The 21465-nt window shown below is 46.8% G+C and overlaps 1 long non-coding RNA gene and 1 other non-coding gene across 2 annotated transcripts; one reads left to right on the top strand and one right to left on the bottom strand.

Annotated features, from left to right (window-relative positions):
- The first annotated feature begins 2066 nt into the window (after positions 1-2066).
- TRNAA-UGC lies at positions 2067-2138 on the top strand. The gene has a single exon. It is a non-coding gene; the product is annotated as a tRNA-Ala (tRNA).
- A 7681-nt stretch (positions 2139-9819) lies between these two features.
- Positions 9820-20909, bottom strand: LOC123358480. Its single transcript, XR_006575734.1, has 4 exons — positions 20722-20909; positions 18096-18178; positions 13090-13216; positions 9820-9877 (listed from the first exon to the last, which is right to left on the bottom strand). It is a non-coding gene; the product is annotated as an uncharacterized LOC123358480 (long non-coding RNA).
- Between the last annotated feature and the right edge of the window lie 556 nt (positions 20910-21465).

Raw genomic sequence — 21465 nt, 5'->3', positions numbered from 1 at the left:
CTGCCCCAGAGCAGACAGACTGATGGAGAAATGCCATTGAGACCAGGGTAATACTCCACTGCCATTCTACCTTTTTTACTTGCTAAGCTCCCTCCCAGCCTTATGAGGTATCAGAGCCTGGTATTGAGCCTGAGCCGAGATGTCTACACTGCAAATTTTCCATCCCACAGCCCAAGCCCCGGGAGCCTGAGCTGGTATGGGGCAGCTCTGGGTGTTTCATTGCAGTGTGGACATAAGCCTATTGTGTTTCATTTCTTAGGTTCTGCTGCCATCGTGTGGCCATTTCCTTCCCCTCCTTTCTGTCCAAAGCGCAGAGCCCTGTTCCTCCAGGGAGAGAAGGACGTCTTCCTTCTTCCCTTCCTCAACAGCCCCCTTCCCTGGAGAGCCCTTTGCTGGGGTCTGGGTGGGGAACAGCCGTTTCTGAGGATTAATTTCATATTAATGGTGTTGATCTATAGATTTTACAGCCAGACTAGATCACTAGGTACCTCTGTTCTGAGGGGGGATTTGATCGCTGCTTTCAACTACCTGAAAGGGGGTTCACAAGATGTTGGATCTAGACTGTTCTCAGTGGTAGAAGATGATAGAACAAGGAGTAATGGTCTCAAGTTGCAGAGGGGGAGGTTTAGGTTGGATATTAGGAAAAACTTTTTCACTAGTAGGGTGGTGAAGAACTGGAATGGGTTACCTAGGGAGGTAGTGGAATCTCCTTCCTTAGAGGTTTTTAAAGTCAGGCTTGACAAAGCCCTGGCTGGGATGATTTAGTTGGGTTTTGTCCTGCTTTGAGCAGGGGGTTGGACTAGATGACCTCCTGAGGTCCCTTCCAACCCTGAGATTCTATGATTCTATGACCTGATTCAGAACAGAGTCCAGATAATTTTACCCAGTGACTCCTACATCCACCCCAAGATCTTCTGGCTGAACGAGGAGGGTTCATTCAGAAAGTCATCGTGTTTGGGTGTAAAGGTGTGAAATGATGGGGAAATTGGCCCCTCTTTCCAGTTTAAATGTTGTAACTTCTACACCTAGACCGGGATGGCCAACCTGAGCTTGAGAAGGAGCAAGAATTTCCCAGTGTAACTGCCAAATGTGCACCTTTGTATGCAACTACTGAGTCAATTGTGAACCTTTCCATCATTGTCCTTTGCTCTTAACCCTGAGGCTATTGCCTCATCATGGGCCCATTTCCCGCCTCTCTTTCATACAGAAGCACAATTTTCCTTGCACAGACACAGGAACAGCAAGATCTTTCTCTGTCCCTTGTGCAAAGCAGGGGGCCAAATTCCATGGAAACAATGGACAAGCAGGGGGCTCTGGGCACATCCAGCCCTGGCCGTGAGATGTTCCCTCCCCTCTTTCTTTATGCTCCTGTTGTTATTTCATGGATTGTCTGGGATGGGGAAAAGCTGAGTTCACTCCAGGTGGAGGGGAAAAGAACCCTGAAAATCTCAGGACCCAACCCTGCTACCAGGATCACTGAGGTGCTGGGAATCTGCCTGGGAAAGGGACGGTGTGAATTGTCAAGGTGGGGAACGAATAACAATCTACAACTAGATCCACCTCATTAACCACCGACACAGGCTAATCCTGCTGCCGATAGAAGGGAAACTGGGCGCCATTCTTTGCTGTTCAGCCATGGAAACAGTGACCCAATTGCACCGCAGTGAATGTGCTGGGGAAGGCTGGAGTTTACAGGCAGGTGGAAATAGCAGATCCTAGAAACACCTGGAGCTTCCGCACACCACTTCTGCCACCAGGGTGAGGTGTTGAGCTGCTCACAGCATCCCCCACTATGACCTTGCAGCAGGGGATTGCTGCACCCCCAACCCAATGTAGGGGAGAGGGCTGAGTGTATCTCTGCACCCTGAGACCAGGGCAGCCACTCTCTCTGCCCCACACATAGAATCTGGCCCTGCTGAAAAGTGACCCCTATGAACAAGTCACCTCCAGGAGAGCAGGATTGGTCCTCAGAGAGGGGAATGGGCTTCTCGTGAAGCTTATAGGTCACTGGATGCTCTGGAAACAGGAGGGCTCTGAGTGTAACCCATAGCAAACACAACCTGCTAGGGGATGTAGCTCAGTGGTTGAGCACATGCTTTGCATATATGAGGCCCTGGGTTCAATCCCCAGCATCTTCATGATCATTTTTTCACCCTGCTGCTTTGCTCATTCCCAGAGGGGATGTGGCCCACCAGTCTCCCTGCACCAGTTTCAGTCCTGCTCAGTGAGGGGCAAGTGACAATTGCATGGAAGGTCTGGGGGGGGTTCTGCTCCTAAGTCACCTCAGTACGTTTAAGATTCCCACCCACTGTGCTGCTTGGGACAATGGTAGATGAGAAGGGCGAATCCTCCAGCACTGGAGGGAAAGGTCCCATCTGCACAGACTGCGAGGCAAGGAAACAGAGGGGCAGTCAGTGCTCAGGGAGGAGAGGGGTCAATGATTTACTCCCAGCAGGGGACACTGTCTTTTTGAGTATCAGAGGGGTGGCCGTGTTAGTCTGGATCTGTAAAAGGCGACAGAGTCCTGTGGCACCTTCTAGACTAACAGACATATTGGCGCATGAGCTTTCGTGGGTGAATCCCCACTTCGTCAGATGAATGGAGTGGGAATTCTGTGACTGGCTTGCCAACTACAAAAGCAGTTTCTCCTCCCTTGGTGATCACACCTCAACTGCTAGAAGAGGGTCTCATCCTCCCTGATTGAACTAACCTCCTTATCTCTAGACTGATTCTTGCCTGCATACTTATACCTGCCCCTGCAAATTTCCACTACATTCACCTGACAAAGTGGGATTCACCCACAGAAGCTTATGCTCCAATACGTCTGTTAGTCTGTAAGGTGCCACAGGACTCTGTCTTTTTGAGGCGAGTGCTGCTGGCTTGGGATGGTGCTGACGATGGATAGAAAAAAGGCTGGAGTCAATGGCAGATGGGACAACAGAAGGGGAAGGGGAATGGCAGCCCCACAGAAGGTCCTCGGTGCTCAGATGCCCCCAGTTATTGCACCCTGGCCTGTCCTAGACAGAGAAAAGACACCGAGGGACCCAGCCCCCCTACAGTGATCCCATGGACAAGAACCTGGTTAGGAGTGGGGTGAAGGTTCCCTCTGGGCAAAGGGGAGCTGAAATCCCTCCGTGTCCTGGAATTTAAGCAACGAAAGCTTCAAACCCTGCATGGGTGTGGGCTGAGGTGCATCAGCAGAAGATTGGGCTGGACAGGGGTGGCAGGTTTGTATAATTTTTGGTGGTGCCCAGAATGGGACCAAGTCCTGCCCCACCTGCCCCACACACCTGCCTAAGGCTCTGGGAAGGAGTTTGGTTGTGGGAGGGAGAGGGGTTGGGCTCTGGGAGAGTTTGGGTGCAGGGTCTGGGCTCAGTCAGAGGGTTGGGGTGCAGAGGCAGTGTGGGGGGCAGGCTCTTGGAGGGAGTTTGGGTGCAGGTGTGGGGTCTGGGCTGGGGCAGGGGTTGCAGGAGAGGGTGAGGGGTGCAGAATTTACCTCGGGCATCTCCCGAAAGCAACCCACAGCCCCTAAGCTGGAGGGCCAGGGGCGTCTCTGCGCACTGCTGCCCGCAGACTCCACCCCCGCAGCTCCCATTGCCACAGTTGGCAGAGTTGGCAGTTGGGGCGGGGGCAGCATGTGGAGACCCCCCACCCCCACAGTTGTTCTTCTCACAGCTGGCTGATGGGGGGCAGCAGGGGATCTCCCCAATCTGGGGGAATCTCTCTGTGCCCCACTGTTAGTTCTCCATCCTGTCTCCCCCTAACCACGCACACCACTCCCCTCCTCATTATCAATGTTTTAGAGAGACCCCTCCCTCCCTTTATGGGATACAGACTCTCTGTGACAGAGACTGACTGGGGCTCCTCTCTGCATGGCCCCAGTGGGGAAGGAAAGAGACTGGGGGAGGGGGAGAAGATGGGCAGAAGGAGTCTAATGGGGCAAAGCCAGAATAGAGGAGATTTTCTTCCTGTTAAAATGTACTGGAGTCTCATCGCTGAAAAGCCGCATCTTGAGTTAAGTTTGAACCAGCAGCTTTTCAATTACCAGGCAAAGGTGTGAACCACAGAGACTGATAACTGCCTGCTTCCCAAATGTGTTTAAAAAACATCTTTAGGGGTGCAACTGGTTAGTGCAGAGGGGCCATCTGTTGGGGTTATGAGTTCAAGCTTTCTCTCAAGACCTTGTTTCTCTTACCTGTGTAGTTTGTTTTGCCTAATTCATATACAAAGTGCTACACTAGAAAAAGGAGAGTAAGTTCTAAAATGTAGAGGTGGGTGCATACTTTAGAAACATCGCCCCTGTGCTGCCATTAGTTCCAGCAGATTGTTCACTGGAAGGGCAAATTGATTTCTTTGCTGCTGAGAAAGAGGCCAGGACAGGTCTGTGGGCACCAGATCTCTCTGCTTCTTCCAGTTCCTTCCCTGCTCCAGTCACTGCTGTAGGATGATCTTATATGCACTAAGCCTAAACATTTTCCTGGGCCTTCTTAGCATAGCTGGCAGCATGTCAGACTCATACTCAGTAGGTCCTGAGCTCACACCTCAGAAAAGACAATGGTTTTCTGCTCCCTGCTTCAGATTTTCTAAAGGAAATCAGAGAAAAGAAGCTATAGGAGAGTGGCTCCTAGACACTCTAACACACACAGATTTTTCTAAGGCATTAACTTTTCCTTCTCTGTGGAGTTTGTATTCTCCATAGAGCAAAATAAAACAAAAACATGCAAGTCTAAGACCAATACAGTATGAAACTCAATACAGATAAAATCTCACCCTCAGAGATCTTCCAATAAGCTTCTTTTGCAGACTAGACTTATTTCTTGTCTGGGCCCAATCTTTTCACCTGGTATAGTCCTTGTTCCAGCTCAGGTGGTAGCTAGGGGATTTCTCATGAGTGCAGCCACCTTTCTTTCTGTTCCACCCCCTTAAACAGCTTTGGTACAAGGCAGGAATCCTTTGTCTCTCTCCTGGGGAAAAGCCCCAGGTTTAAGATGGATTCCTGTACCAGGTGACATGGTCACATGCCCTGTGAGACCCCAAGCCTTCATTGTTCCTGGCCTGACTCACAGATGGTGCAGGACAGAGCCATCTCCAGTCAATTGTCCTGGTTAATGGGAGCCATCAAGAGTCCAAACCACTATTAATGGCCCACACTTTGCATCATTACAACAGGACCTCAGAGTTATAGCTCATATTTCTAGCTTCAGATACAGGAATGATCGGTTCATACAAATAGGCTGAACACACACAGTAGATAATAAGCTTTGTAATGATACTGCACAAGAGACCTTTTGCATGAAGCATGTTCCAGTTACATTATATTCACACCCATTAGCATATTTTCATAAAATCATCAACATCACAGCAGGGAAAGGGTTTTACTGCGGCACCTGGGAGCAGTTGAGTTTCATGTTCAGACTCTGCTATGAGTTCCTCCAGGTTTCCCATAAGCACACAGGGCCCTTAGCGGGTACTCTCGATACAGGAATGGCCCAGTTACAATGAAGTGATGGGAATTGCATTTTCCTTTTTAATTTTTGAATTTCCAATGACATTTCTGTTTGTGATTTCGTTTTGCTTCGTATAACTGTGTTTTCTCAGGGACTTGATATATACCAGGCTAACTAACAGCTAATAACGGGAGACTTCCAAGCAGGGCATGGGTGAGCGGAAAAGAACTGTAAGAGATGCTGGTTTTCAACCTTGTATTAGATAAGAATAGAATGCAGACTGTAGCAGAAATTGCTGAGAGAAGTAAGCTATCAGAAAGGAATATGTACAAACAAAATGCAGTTGTTGCTCCTTACTGTATGTCGCAAAAGGTATAAATGCTTGCCTTGATTGTTTATCTAACCGAGACCTACCTCGGGAGGGGAAACTCTGCCTGTCTGTACTCTCCCGAATAACTGCAGTTGCTCGAAATAAATGGCATAATATAATAACATTTAACATCCCTGTGGTGGGAAGAACATCTCAACAGCCCAACGCTGTGGCATTTAATTTCAAAAAGGGGAACTATACAAAAATTAGGGGGTTAGTTAAACAGAAATTAAAAGGTACAGTGACTGAAGTGAAATTCCTGTAAGCTTCATGGACACTTTAATGACACCATAATAGAGGCCCAACTTAAATGTGTACCCCAATTTAAGAAACACAGTAAAAGAAATAAAGAAGAGCCACCGGGGCTTAACAACCATGTAAAAGAAGCAGGGAGAGACAAAAAGACTTCCTTTAAAAAGTGGAAGTCAAATCCTAGAAAGAAGCATAAAGATTGCCAAATTGTAGGTGACAAATCTGAGGAACTGTCACAGACTGAAGTGTCACTAGAGCAGGTTTTGGAATTAATTGATAAACTCAACATTAACAAGTCACCGGGACCAGATGGCATTCACCCAAGAGTTCTGAAAGAACTCAAATGTGAAGTTGCGGAACTATTAACTATGGTTTGTAACCTGTCCTTTGAATCGGCTTCGGTACCCAATGACTGGAAGTTAGCTAATGTAACGCTAATATTTAAAAAGGGCTGTAGAGGTGATCCCGGCAATTACAGACCAGTAAGTCTAACATCGGTACCGGGCAAATTAGTTGAAAAAATAGTAAAGAATAAAATTGTCAGACACATAGAAGAACATAAATTGTTGGGCAAAAGTCAACACGGTTTCCGTAAAGGGAAATCGTGTCTTACTAATCTATTAGAGTTCTTTGAGGGAGTCAACAAACATGTGGACAAGGGGGATCCCAGTGGACATAGTGTACTTAGATTTCTAGAAAGCCTTTGACAAGGTCCCTCACCAAAGGCTCTTACATAAATTAAGTTGTCATGGGATAAAAGGGAAGGTCCTTTCAAGGACTGAGAACTGGTTAAAAGACAGGGAACAAAGGGTAGGAATTAATGGTAAATTCTCAGAATGGAGAGGGGTAACTAGTGGTGTTCCCCAAGGGTCAGTCCTAGGACCAATCCTATTCACCTTATTCATAAACGATCTGGAGAAAGGGGTAAACAGTGAGGTGGCAAAGTTTGCAGATGATACTAAACTGCTCGAGATAGTTAAGACCAAAGCAGACTGTGAAGAACTTAAAAAAGAGCTCACAAAACTAAGTGATTTAATGTGGATAAATGTAAAGTAATGCATATTGGAAAAAATAACTCCAATTATACATAAAATATGATGGGGACTAATTTAGTTACAACAATTCAGGAAAAAGATCTTGGAGTCATCGTGGATAGTTCTCTGAAGATGCCCACGCAGTGTGCAGAGGCGGTCAAAAAAGCAAACAGGATGTTAGGAATCATTAAAAAGGGGTTAGAGTATAAGACTGACTATATTATTACCGTTATATAACTCCATGGTACGCCCACATCTTGAATACTATGTACAGATGTGGTCTCCTCATCTCAAAAAAGATATACTGGCATTAGAAAAGGTTCAGAGAAGGGCAATTAAAATGATTAGAGGTTTGGAACGGGTCCCATATGAGAGATTAAAGAGGCTAGGGCTTTTCAGCTTGGAAAAGAGGAGACTAAGAGGGAATATGATAGAGGTATATAAAAATCATGAGTGATGTGGAGAAAGTAGATAAGGAAAAGTTATTTACTTACTCCCATAATACAAGAACTAGGGGCCACCAAATGAAATTAATAGGCAGCAGGTTTAAAACAAATAAAAGGAAGTTCTTCTTCACACAGCGCACAGTCAACTTGTGGAACTCCTTGCCTGAAGAGGTTGTGAAGGCTAGGAGTATAACAGGGTTTAAAAGAAAACTGGATAAATTCATGGAGGTTAAGTCCATTAATGGCTATTAGCCAGGATGGGTAGGGAATGGTGTCCCTAGCCTCTGTTTGTCAGAGGATGGAGATGGATGGCAGGGGAGAGATCACTTGATCATTATATGTTAGGTTCACTCCCTGGGCTGCTTCTGCTCTACAACTATAATTGTCTTTTTACACCAAAATCACTAACTTGAGCAGCCAATTCCATGTACAGTCCAAGTGGATGTAAGGCACAGGTAACTTTTGCCTCAGGGTAGCTTGTTGGCATCAACCCTCTCTCCCCCACCTGGAGCTGATGAAATTCCTGGCTGGAGGGACACACGCTCCTACAAGTCAAAAGGAAAGGAGCTGATAGAAAAGATCACAGGACTGACCCCAAAGAAGGGTGAGCTGCAAAAGGCAGAAGCAGGCAACTCATCCGGCAGAGCTGAGAGACCACAGTGAAGATGGTGCAAAGATCACTATATTGGAATTAGCAAATGTGATATTTTTAAAACAAATCTTTGGGAAGCCCTAATAAAGGCATTTCTTACAGTTCTCTCCCATTTGGATTTTCTGATATCTAATAGGGATTGACATCTGATTGAAGCTTTTCCCAAATGCAGAGCATGTGTAAGGTCTCTCTCCACTGTGGATTCTACGATGTCTGACAAAGTCTGAGTGCTCAGTGAAACTTTTCCTGCACTCAGAACATGTGTAGGGTATCTCTCATGTGTGGATTCTCTGATGTGTGATAAGGATTGAGCGCAGACTGAAGCTTTTCCCGCACTCAGCGCACGTGTAGGGCTTCTCTCCTGTGTGGATTCTCTGATGTCTGATAAGGTGTGAGCGCCGATTGAAGCTTTTCCTGCACTCAGCGCACGTGTAGGGCGTCTCCCCTGTGTGGATTCTCTGATGTGTGATAAGGTTTGAGAGCTGACTGAAGCTTTTCCCGCACTCAGAGCACGTGTAGGGCGTCTCTCCTGTGTGGATTCTCTGATGTGTGATAAGGTTTGAGCGCCGACTGAAGCTTTTCCTGCACTCAGCGCACGTGTAGGGCGTCTCCCCTGTGTGGATTCTCTGATGTGTGATAAGGCTTGAGCGCTGATTGAAGCTTTTCCCGCACTCAAAGCATGTGTAGGGCGTCTCCCCTGTGTGGATTCACTGATGTGTGATAAGGTGTGAGCGCCGACTGAAGCTTTTCCCGCACTCAGAGCACGTGTAGGGCATCTCCCCTGTGTGGATTCTCTGATGTGTGATAAGGTTTGAGCGCTGATTGAAGCTTTTCCCGCACTCAGAGCATGTGTAGGGCATCTCCCCTGTGTGGATTCTCTGATGTGTGATAAGGTTTGAGCGCTGACTGAAGCTTTTCCCGCACTCAGCGCATGTGTAGTTTGTCTCTTCCAAGTTGATTCTCTCATGTGTAATAAGGTCTGAGAGGCTACTGAAGTTCTCCTCTGGCCTCTGCTGAGTCTCAGAGGCTTTTACTTTTTCTCGGAGTGCACGACTCCTGGAAACATTCCCTTTGGGTCTTCCAGATAATGTCCCATGTGGTTCTCCTTGCTCAGCATCTTCCTGCTGGGGTTTCTGCTCCTCATTCTTACGCACCATCCTATCACCTGACGGGAGACAGAGAGAATCCAGACATAGGTCACTCCCTGTGCCTGAGAGAAAGGAAATCACAGAGACAGGAATTTTAAAAGGGATGAACAAACCAAAATATGTGCAGGAGAGATCAAACCTATCAGGAGCTGATTTTCCGCAGAGGAGAGAGGAAGGGATCAGTTTTGGTCTGCATTTCACCAGAACATGGAGGGGGGAAAGTGGGCTCAGGTAGGGATCTGCTGCCAGTTGTTAGTCAGGATAGGTGGGAAGCCATGAGTGACATCTACCTAATTATTCCACATCTGCAGGGAACAATCCTGAACTTGGAGAGCTCACAAGGTCTTTGTAGGGCATCCCGAATGTTTCATGTATTCACGGACAGTTTTTGACTTGCTTTAACCAAGTCCTCACCTCTGCAGGCAGCTCTTGGAAGCACTTCTTTCTCAGAACCCTGGAGGTCCGGGACCCACGGCTCTTCCCCTCGTTCCAGCTGTGAGACCACATCAGGTTTGGAATTTAGAAACCCTATGCCAGGCAAAGAAAACAAGGGAGGTCAGTGGAATTTGTGGGATACTTGTCACAAAGAATATTCCATGGTTTTAAGCTCAGATCATTTTTAAGCAGTAACATCCCAAGACCAGCTTCCTTGGCTCCAAGTGGCACGAGAGTTATTATTATTATTAATCATACGCATTACCTTAGTGCCTAAGGACCAACTAACAGTGTGTCTCCATTGTGCTAGGCACAGTACAAATAGTAGAATAGTAGATGTCCAGTGCTCTGAAGAATTTACAGTCTAAATAGACAAGACAGACACAGCATGGGGGAAGGGGTAGACCCCTGTTAGAATGGCGATATTCAGGCCTGCCTGCAAAGCCTATATTTTAAGAACTTAGGTGTATTTTTATCACTTAGCTAGTTACAGGAGTATGAAAACAAAGAATCAAAATCACAGTCTGCCTGTGTCTGGGCCTTCTCTCACTAGGACAGCCTGAGGCCTTGTTCTTAGGCTAAGGCCTTTGGCTAAGCAGCAGGGGCAGCCATAAGCTGGGAAGCGAAGGGTCACATCCTCACATCCCAAACCAGTCACACTGAAATAAGGTGCTATTGGGCTGTTAGGAATACAGTCCTGTCTGGATCTTAAGATGGTTAAAGAAACCTTAACTTGATAGCATTCTGTCTGGCAAGAAATCACTTATCAATGGTTGTGGTTGTGAAACCCTCATTTCTGTATTGTTCTATCTTTATGGCCACCACTTTTACATTGTTAATCAGTCTGGTTCTCTAATTGTTTCTCTCTCCTGTATAATTAATGTTGTCAGGTGTAAGTTAATTAGGGTAGTGGTTTATAATTGGTTAGAGCAGGAGTAGGCAACCTATGGCGGCACACGAGCTGATTTTCAGTGGCACTCACTCTGCCCAGGTCCTGGCCACCAGTCCAGAAGGCTCTGCATTTTAATTTAATTTTAAATGAAGCTTCTTAAACATTTTAAAAACCTTACTGACTTTACATACAATAGTTTAATTATGTATTATAGACTTATAGAAAGAGACTTTCTAAAAACGTTAAAATGTATTATTGGCACATGAAATCTTAAATTAGAGTGAATAAATGAAGACTCAGCACACCACTTCTGAAAGGTGGCCGACGCCTGGGTTAGAGAATTATGTCACAATATGTTAGAATTGGTTAGTTAAATTTCAGCACAATTACTGGTTAAGGTATAGCTGAGAATATTACTCTATAAATGGGGTCAAACAGGAGGGGGGGAAGGAAATTGGAATAATAGAATATCAGGGTTGGAAGGGACCTCAGGAGGTATCTAGTCCCACCCCTGCTCAAAGCAGGATCAATCCCCAACTAAATCATCCCAGCCAAGGCTTTGTCAAGCCTGATCTTAAAAACCTCTAAGGAAGGAGATTCCACCACCTCCGTGGGGAACCCATCCCAGGGCTTCACCACCCTCCTAGTGAAATAGTGTTTCCTAATATCCAACCTAAACCTCCCCCATTGCAACTTGAAATCATTACTCTTTGTTCTGTCATCTGCTACCACTGAGAACAGTCTAGGTCTGGTCTACACTGGGGGGGGGGGGGGAGTTCGATCTAAGGTACGCAACTTCGTCGAATACCTTAGTTCGAATTACTTACCCGTCCTCACGCCGCGGGATCGACGTCCGCGGCTCCCCCGTCGACTCTGCCACCGCCGTTCGCGGCGGTGGAGTTCCGGAGTCGACAGGAGCGCGTTCGGAGTTCAATATAGCGCGTCTAGATGAGACGCGATATATCGAACTCCGAGAAATCGATTGCTACCCGCCGATCTGGCGGGTAGTGAAGACGTACCCCTAGATCCATCCTCTTTGGAGCCCCCTTTCAGATAGTTGAAAACAGCTATCAAATCCCCCCTCATTCTTCTCTTCTGCAGACTAAACAATCCCAGTTCCCTCAGCCTCTCCTCAGAAGTCATGTGTTTCAGTCCCCTAACCATTTTTGTTGCCCCCCGCTGGATGCTTTCCAATTTTTCCACATCCTTCTTATAGTGTTGGGCCCAAAACTGGACACAGTGCTCCAGATGAGGCCCCATGAATGTTGAATGTTGGTTAGGGGGAGAACGGGAACAGGGACACAGGCAAGGCTCTGCGGCATCAGAGCTGGGAAGGGAACACTGGGAAACAGACTGTATTGGCATATAGAGATAAGCCTGACTGGTGTGAAGGGCTTCGGAATATGTAATCTTATAGGTGTAAAAATTGTACAGACTATACCACCCTGTGACATCATCAACGAAGTGCCCATTTGTGCCTGGGTAGGGGCCCTGCTCTGGGAGGGAGGATGCAGCAAGGACTCAGGATCGGTGGCCGGGGTCGCTGTGCATAGGAGATGGGGAGGTTATGTAAGGAGGGGGGTAATGAGTGGGAGAGGGAGTTCAAGAGTTAAAAGAATAATATTTGGGGAAAAAAATGTATAATAAAGTGAAACTGAACAGAAATAAAACTGGAGTGGAGGCTCTAAAGCAACAAGGCTTCGGTAGGGATTTGGGGTTAAAGGTCTGGGATCCCCCACAGCTCCAGATCCCCAAACCTCTCTTCCCTCCCACTGACCCACCCACCCCACTTCCTGGGTGCCCTTCTTCCACACTCCCCTCCCCTTCTTCCCATTACTCTCAGCCAGCACCACCTCCCGGCACCTTGAGAACTTCTTGTATTTTCTCCTCGTCTCTCACAGCCTCCTACCTCCCTGTTGCTTCTTAGCTCTAGCCCTGCACACACCCGCCCCATGTCCTGGCATATCTACTACCCCCCGTCTCCGTCCCTCCCACGGCTCGCTTATCCCTTCACCCATGGGATCCTGAACGGCAACATTACACGCTCTCCTAAAAGAGCTCATCTGACTGTCACACAAGCCAGGCATGAGTCACACACCTATTTACTCAATTTAGAATTCTACAGGCAGCATATTTTCCTCTTAAAATGAGGAAAAGGCATGAAAGCTACAGTGATTAATGTAGTTACGAATGTAGCCAATAAGGATACATTCAATGCAATTTTAAAATGACTGACAGCACCAAAAAGGTACATGTCCAAAAATGGTACTAGTGGGTGGGAGATAAGGCAAAAAAAGGGGGGGCAAGGAAACTTGTCAAAACTTGTATGACGAATAAAGGTATAAAGTTATTACTACTCAGGTTCTTCAGAGACCCCACAGCTTCTAATAACCCAGGGGACAGGACTGCTTACCCAGCGAGGTCACCGTCTCATAGTTCTCCTGCATGACATCCCTGTAGAGGGCTCTGTGAACAGAGTCCAGTAGTGCCCATTCCCCCTTGGTGAAATACACAGCCACCTCCTCGAAGGTCACCGGCCCCTGAAAGAGCAAGAGTCCAACACTCAGTACCTGCTGCCCCACTCACAACCCCACTACTCATGGAACAGCAGCACCAGGTAAATGGAAGCCCCGGGAGGCACATGTTAACAGAGTCCCACCCAACCTTGCCTAGAACAGACAGGCGGCATCAGAGGGTAGAAAGAGAGAAACTTTGTGTCTCCCAGCTGACAGACAGAGGCAGGGTCTTCACATTTATCACATACCTACTAGCCAGAGCTTGATATAGGAGATGGGGCTGGCTCTGGACCCTACTAATGGCTTCCTGGTAGGAAACACTCTCCAAATAAAATATAAGAAAGAAAAGGGAAGTCAGTAGTAAAGAATATTAGTTAGAACAGGGGTAGGCAACCTATGGCACGGGTGCTGAAGGCAGCACGCAAGCTGATTTTCCGTGGCACTCACAATGCCCGGGTCCTGGCCACCAGTCCGGGGGGCTCTGCATTTTAATTTAATTTTAAATGAAGTTTCTTAAACATTTTAAAAGCCTTATTTACTTTACATATAACAATAGTTTAGTTATATATTATAGACAGAGAAAGATCTTCTAAAAATGTTAAAATGTATTACTGGCACTCAAAACCTTAAATTAGAGTGAATAAATGAAGACTTCTGAAAGGTTGCTCACCCCTGAGTTAGAAGGTCAGAATTGTAGAAAATTGGTAAGGGAAGTGTGACGTTAGTGATATAAATTGGGACCATATAGAACATGGGTTGCAACCAAGGTCCTGTAGTGGCACCAAATCTGATGTAAAGGGGGTCAATATGAGGTGTCTAAGACCAGGTTATGGGTTGCTGGTTATGATTATGCTGTCTGTATGTATGTATCATTTTGTAGTTGAAGTTATGAATATTAGCTCTATACTATCTGTATTTCAAGATGGTGCTGTGCTTCTGGGAGACATCGCAGACAAGTTGGTGTTAGCTCTGCCTAGCCTGCTTGATGGCCCATTAAGGACCATCAGCTACACAACTGACCCATGGAGAGAAAGCAGACACGCCTTGTGACTCAGCAAAGTATGCAGGGACTGGCCCATGTGACCCCAGACTCCATTTTGCTGTAATTTTCCACAGTAAGGACAAAGAGGTTCTTACACCTGGAAAAGCCTATATAAGGCTGATGCCTCATCTCCATCTTGTCTTCAATCCTGCTTCTACCTCTGGAGGGACTTTGCTACATGCTGAAGCTCTACACAAGGGACGGATGACCCATCCCAGCGGGGGATGTTCTCCAGAGACTTGATTTGAACCTGCAGTTTATGCCATCACTGCTACAAGCCTGAACTAAGAACTTTGCCATTACTGTATGTAATTGATTCCATTTAACCAATTCTAGCTCTCATCTCTACCTTTTTCCTTTTATGAATAAACCTTTAGATTTTAAAGGATTGGCAACAGCGTGATTTGTGGGTAAGATCTGATGTGTATATTGACCTGGGTCTGGGGCTTGATTCTTTGGAATCGAGAGAACCTTTTTCTTTTATTGGGGTGTTGGTTTTCATAACCATTCCTCCCCAGGACGGGTGGCACTGGTGGTGATACTGGGAGACTGGAGTGTCTAAGGAAATTGCTCGTGTGACTTGTGGTTAGCCAATGGGGTGAAACCGAAGTCCTTTTTGTCTGGCTGGTTTGGTTTGCCTTAGAGGTGGAAAAACCCCAGCCTAGGGCTGTGACTGCACTGTCTGAGCAAGTGATCCTGAATTGGCACTCTCAGTTGGGTCCTGCCAGAACCGCCTCGTCACAGGAAGCTATCAGAAATCAATGACCAATCAATGAAAATAAGAAGGAAGTTTTGAAAAGTATATTAATCCTAACAATGGTAGTGATAAATTACTAGACGGAAATGGCAGAATTATCAGAAATCATGCAGAAGAGGTAAAAGTGTTCAATAAGTGTTCTCTCCTGGATTTGGAGAAAAACAGATGCTGTACTCGTATCATAAGATGTTGACGACGACACTCCTTCCATTCCAACAAGAACTCACAAGGCCATTAAACAGCAGCTATTACAGTTAGACATGTTTAAATAAGCAGGTCCAGATAACTTGTATCCAAGAGTTTTTAAAGACCTGGTGGAGGAGCGTGGTGGACTATTAATGTTGATTGTAATTAGGACTTGGAACACTGGGGAAATTCCAGAAGACTGGAATTAAGCTAATGCTGTGCCAATACTAAAAAATGTAAAAGAGATGACCCAGCTAATTACAAGAGAGTCAGTCTGATATCAATACTGAGCAAAATAATGGAGCAGTCGATACTGGATTTCGTTAATAAAGAATTAAGGAAGGTAATATAATTAGTACCTATTAACAAAGGTTTAGAGAAAATAGATCCTATCAAACTAACTGGATATCCTTATTAGATGAGATCAAAAGTTTGGTTGCAGCTAATATTATTGATGTAATATATCTAGACTTCTGTAAGGCATATGACTTGATTCAGCACAATATTTTGATTAAAAAAACTAGAATGATACAAAATAAACACGGCATACATTAAATAGATTAAAAACTGGGATTGTAAATGGGGAACCATGATCAAGTGGATTTATTTCTAGCGGGTCCCCACAAGGATTGCTTTTTGCCCGTGTGCTATTTAACATTCTTATCAATGACCTAGAACAGAATATAAAATCATCACAGATGAGGTTTGCAGTACCACAAAGATTGCGGGTGGTGGTAACTAATGAAGTGGCAGTAGATTTAGGCTCCAGCACTGGGAGTCTCAGAAGTTTTCCCAGCCCTGGCTGGAGGGTTATTTCCTGTTCCACAAAGAGGAGAAGTTCCATTCCCAAATCCCTTGAAATTAGGCCCTATCTGACACTACACCCCCATATTCATCATAGTGGTATGGTTATAATATGATTAGGACATAATTATGATGCATTTTGTGCAAGATGCGTCATGTGCTGAATATGATTATCCTATTTGTGTGCATGGATCATGTTTGTATTTGAAGTTATGGATATTGACTCTGTATCTGTATTTCAAATGTGCTTACTCTGGGTAACACCCACAACGAGCCTTTCAGGTACAACAATGAAGAAGCCAGACAGAGCTGATGGCTCATCAACAAAGACAATGGACCGTGGAAGAGCTTAGCCTTCCTGTGAATGTTTCAGCCAGCCTATGAGTCATGGCTACTATGACTCAGCAGGACATGCTAGGACATGTGACTAGACCACATGACAACGAACTCCATTTTGGTACCTGTATTCTTCCACAAACTGGACTGGGAACTGAGTTTGGAACAAAGGGTTCCTGCCATATGGAAAAGCTACATAAGATGGGGTGTGACATCATCTCTTGGCCTCATTCCCCGCACAAGAGAACTCCTGGAAACACTTGAGGAACAAAGACTGAACTGGGGGAACTGCTGGTCCCAGGGTAAAGGGATTTCTAGCTTGTGTATGGAAACTTGGGGAAACTTGCTTGTACCATCAGTCAGGGTGAGAAATTGCTAATTCAAATTCTATCCATCTAGTATGTTAGGCTTAGTTTGAGTTTTTGGTTATCTGCTAAGTAATCTGCTTTGATCTGTTTGCTATCACTTAGAATTGTTGGGATACGTTAGGGTTCAGTAAAACAGCTGGGAAGCTGCTAATGTGCTGACATGCATTGGAGACAAAGGCATAAGCAGGCAGGAATTCTTTGCTTAACAAATAAGTTGCCATATTTTTCCTTTCTCTGTTGCTTGTAAGAATTGACATTGATGCAGCTGCATGAGAAATGTAGTTGCTGGAATTAATGTCCTTTATGTGAAAGAAAGTAAAAGAAATGTTACCTCCCCCTCCCTTCCTTTCCCAGCTACATAAACAAGCCCTGGCTTATGGCCCCTTTCTCCCTCCCCGAGAACTGCTCATTGACCCTTCCTCCATACCCTGAGAACTGCTGTTTAGGGAAATTTGTGGCAACACGTTATTGCAAAGAATGGTATTTTCAAGGTAAAAATGCCTCTATGATAGGTGTAATACTGTGACAGTGGATAGGGGTGGGTATACTAATTGTATGAGTGTTTCTACTACTTAATAAGGGGTTTTGGGGTGTTGTAACGGATGTAGGTGTTTACATACAAACTCAGATAAAAGGCATGTGATGTAACTAATCCAGTGCTTACTCGATAGTTGGGTCAAGGGGAACAAGTAACGCAATAGAGAAGCCTGTATTCATATCCGCCTCTGGATCAACCGGCTCCTTTTTTGTTCTAACAATAATTACTTCAAATCTACCTTTCTGCCATTAATAAACTTGTTTTATGCTTTATCTTAATCAGTGCATTTTGAGTGAAGTGTTTGGGGAAAAGCTGAGCTTGGTTAGCACAGGCTTGTTGTGCACATCTTTCCCATATCGAGGGGAAGGCGAACTATAGTAATGAGCTGACATTATACAGATCCCTGTGCACTATAAGATGGGATAATTCTGAATTTATACTACAGCAAGAGTTCAAGGTTGGGGAGCTGGGAAATTGGCTGTTGTCGTCTATCTGTCCTTGAGCGGCTCAGGTAAAGCACTCACGTAGCTTAGTTGGCTGCATGGCGCCACCTGCTGTCGTGTTGGGTGATAACAGGGCCTGGAGAGGCTGGCTGAATCTCCAGCAAAGCCGTGTGAGAAGGGCCAGCCCAGCTTGAGGGTTAGAGGGCACAGCGGTTCCCAGAAGCTCCCCAGACTGCACCCCGGGGTGACAACCCATCACACCCTAGAGTACACAAATCTCAGCAGGTTTGTCACATCCTGTCCCCTCCCTTTCTCCACCCGAGATATTTCCTTCCTCCCACCATCTCCAGCAGCTCCCACCCTCCTATGCACGTACTGCTCCTCTCCCTCCAAGCAGAACCCACCACCAGCTCCCTGAGAATCCCTTACCTGAGCCAGCTCCATTGCAGCCATTTCCTTCCCCCTGGGAGGACGGGATGATCTGGAGCAAAACGTGGACGTTAATCTGTAGCCTGCCAGGACGAGAAGGGCAATGTGAGAGAATGCAGAGGGGGCTTTTGTCCATTCCACATGCTGATTCCCCCCTAATTTTTCCCTGTTAATGGACACTCTAGGTTCTGCCACACTGTGAAGCACAGAGTGACCTTATTCCAGTACAGGCCTAGCCCCCTCCCACCAGGGTGTAACCCTCTGAGACACAGTGAAACCCTCCCAGTAACATCCTCTGTTATACTTACCAAGTTTGCAGACAATACCAAGCTGGGAGGGGTTGCAAGTGCTTTAGAGCAGGGGTCCCCTACCCCCTGGCCCGGTATCGGTCCGCGGCCTCTTAGAAACTGGGCCGCGAACCGACCCAGTGGACCTCCCGCAGGCGTGCCTGCGGGAGGTCTACCCGAGCCGCGGGACGAGCGCTCCCTCCGCAGTCATGCCTGCGGGAGGTCCGCTGCTCCCGGGGCTCCGGTAGACCTCCCGCAGGCATGACTGCGGACGGTTCGCTGGTCGCGCGGCTCAGCTGGACCGCCCGCAGGCACGCCTGCGGGAGGTCCACCGGCTCCGGTTGAGCTGCTGCAGCCGTGCCTGCGGGCGGTCCAGCTGAGCCGCGCGACCAGCGAACCGTCCGCAGTCATGCCTGCGGCAGCTCAACCGGAGCCGGTGGACCTCCCGCAGGCACGCCTGCGGGCGGTCCGGCTGAGCCGCGGGACGAGCGCTCCCGAACGGTCCCTGGTCCTCAAAAGGTTGGGGACCCCTGCTTTAGAGGATAGGCCAGGGAGGGAGAGCTCAGTGGTTTGAGCATCGGCCTGCTAAACCCAAGGCTGTAAGATCAATCCTTGAGGGGGCCATTGAGGGATTTGGGGCAAAAATCTGTCTGGGGATTGGTCCTGCTTTGAGCAGGGGATTGGACTAGATACCTCCTATGGTCCCTTCCAACCCTGATATTCTATGATTAAAATTGAAAATGATCTGGAGAAAAGGCCTGAAGTAATAGGATGAAATTCAATTAGGACAAATGCAAAGTGCTTCATTTAGGAAGGAACAATCAGGTGCACACGTACAAAATGGGAAATTCCTGCCCAGGAAGGAGCACTGCGGAAAGGGAGCTGGGGGCCAGAGTGGATCACAAGCTAAGTATAAGTCAAAAGGGCAAACATCATTCTGGGATGTATTTGAGGGAGTACTGTAAGCAAGACACAAGCAGTAATTCTTCCACTCCACTCTGTGCGGATTAGGCCACAACTGGAGTACTGTGTCCATTTGTGGGTGCCACATATGAGGAAAGATGTGGACAAATTGGAGAAAGTCCACAAAAGAGCAACAAAAATGATTAAAGGTCTAGAAAACATGACCTATGAGGGAAGATTGAAAAAATTGGGTTTGTTTAGTCTGGAGTAGAGGGGACATGATAATAGTTTTCAAGTACATAAAAGGTTGTTACAGGGATGTGGAAGAAAAAATTGTTCTTAACCTCTGAGGATAGGACAAGAAGTAATGGCCTTAAATTGCAGCAAGGGCAATTTAGGATGGAGATTAGGAAAAAACTTCCTAACTGTCAGAGTGGTTAAACTCCAGAACAAATAGCGTAGGGAAGTTGTGGAATCTCCATCATTGGGGATTTTTAAGAGGAGGCTGGACAAACACCTCAGGGATGGTCTAGATAATACTTAGTCCTGCCTTGAGTGCAGGGGACTGGCCTAGATGACCTCCCAAAGTCCCTTCCAGTTCTATGATTCTAAGGGCTTGGCTACACTTACAAATTTGCAGCGCTGCAGCAGGGTGTGAAAACACACCCTCTGCAGCGCTGCAAATTGCGGCGCTACAAAGCGCCAGTGTAGTCAAAGCCCCAGCGCTGGGAGCCGCGCTCCCAGCGCTGTCCGTTATTCCCCACAGGGAGGTGGAGTACGGACAGCGCTGGGAGAGTTTTCTCCCAGCACTGGCGCTTTGACTACACTTAGCGCTTCAAAGCGCTGCCGCGGCAGCGCTTTGAAGTTCAAGTGTAGCCATAGCCTATGAAAAAAGGCCAGAGAAGAGCAGAATCAAAGGAGTCACTCTGGGGATTCTCCCTGTCACTGTCCCCAAGGCAGCTCTCTCAGGTTAACTAAGTTGTTTGATACTTTAGCCTTTGTAGAGTCTCTCCTGGCAGTGCCCCCTTCTTGGGCTGGGCCTAGTTTTAGCTTTTGACAAGCGTGACCCCGGGGGTGCTGAGACTGGGCCTTCTTGCCTCAGCACATCTTGTTCCTTTCTGTGGCTCCCCAGTGAGTCCCAATGAGTAGATACTCCTCATACAGACTGTGAACATAAGAAGGGCCCACTGCATCAGACCAATGGTCCATCTAGCTCAGTGGCTAATGCCAGGTGCTTCAGAGGGAAAGAACAGAACAGGTAACCATCAAATGATCCATCCCCTGTCACCCATTCCCAGCTTCTGGAAACAGAGGCTAGAAACACCATCCCCGCCCAGCCTGCCTGTGACACTGGCAGATGAGGTGTTAGCTCTTACACAAGCTTTTATGTCTTAATTGAACATGGACAAACACACAGTGGAATCCGTCTGACTCACCTGTGTTAGTATTGTCAAAACAGGTATTAGGACTATAAGAACATGTTTAGACTTCATTAAATGCTTGATAGTTTCTGCCTGGGTTAATATCCGACTAGTTGCATTGTGAGCCTCTGTAAATCACCAGACAGGAGAGAGACTTTACCTAGGTGAAGTGCTGATTGACAACCGAATGCATTACACCCTGCCTGGCAGGAAAGGTCCATCCACACCAGAGAGACTATTATGGGACCTTAAAGACGACACAACACTGTTGTTGTGCTCTTGACTTCCCATTAGCTGAGCTGGCATCTCAGAGCACGTGGCAGGAAGGGGATGAAAAACCCCCATACAGAAGGAACTGATCTGTATGCTGCTTGGACTCGGGGCGGGGGAGGGGGAGTTTTTACGCATCAGCAAGAGATCCCCAGCTGCCTAGCCGGGGTTAGTCCTAAAGAAGATATAGAGCTTGCTTATTACAGAAGCTTCTATTACCTTTTGAAATCTAAGACTGCAACTCGTCTGCATCTATAGGATTACCTGCTTTAACTTTGTAAACAACTCTCCTTTCCTTTTAAATAAGTCTTAATACAGGTTATGACAGGACTGGCTACAAGTGTTGTCTTTGTTGGGAGATCTAAGATTCAATTGACCTAAGGAAGTGACTGGTCCTTTGGGACTTGCAGTAACCTGAACATTGCTGTGACTCGTGGGGTAAGGCAGTGGTTCTCAACCACGGGTCTGGGGTTGGGTAACCAGGGCTGG

The sequence above is a fragment of the Mauremys mutica genome, unplaced genomic scaffold (genome assembly GCF_020497125.1).
Source record: "Mauremys mutica isolate MM-2020 ecotype Southern unplaced genomic scaffold, ASM2049712v1 Super-Scaffold_100070, whole genome shotgun sequence".
Lineage (NCBI taxonomy): Eukaryota > Metazoa > Chordata > Testudines > Geoemydidae > Mauremys > Mauremys mutica.
The sequence above is the reverse complement of the archived record's forward strand: the minus strand, read 5'-3'. Positions and strand labels throughout refer to the sequence as shown.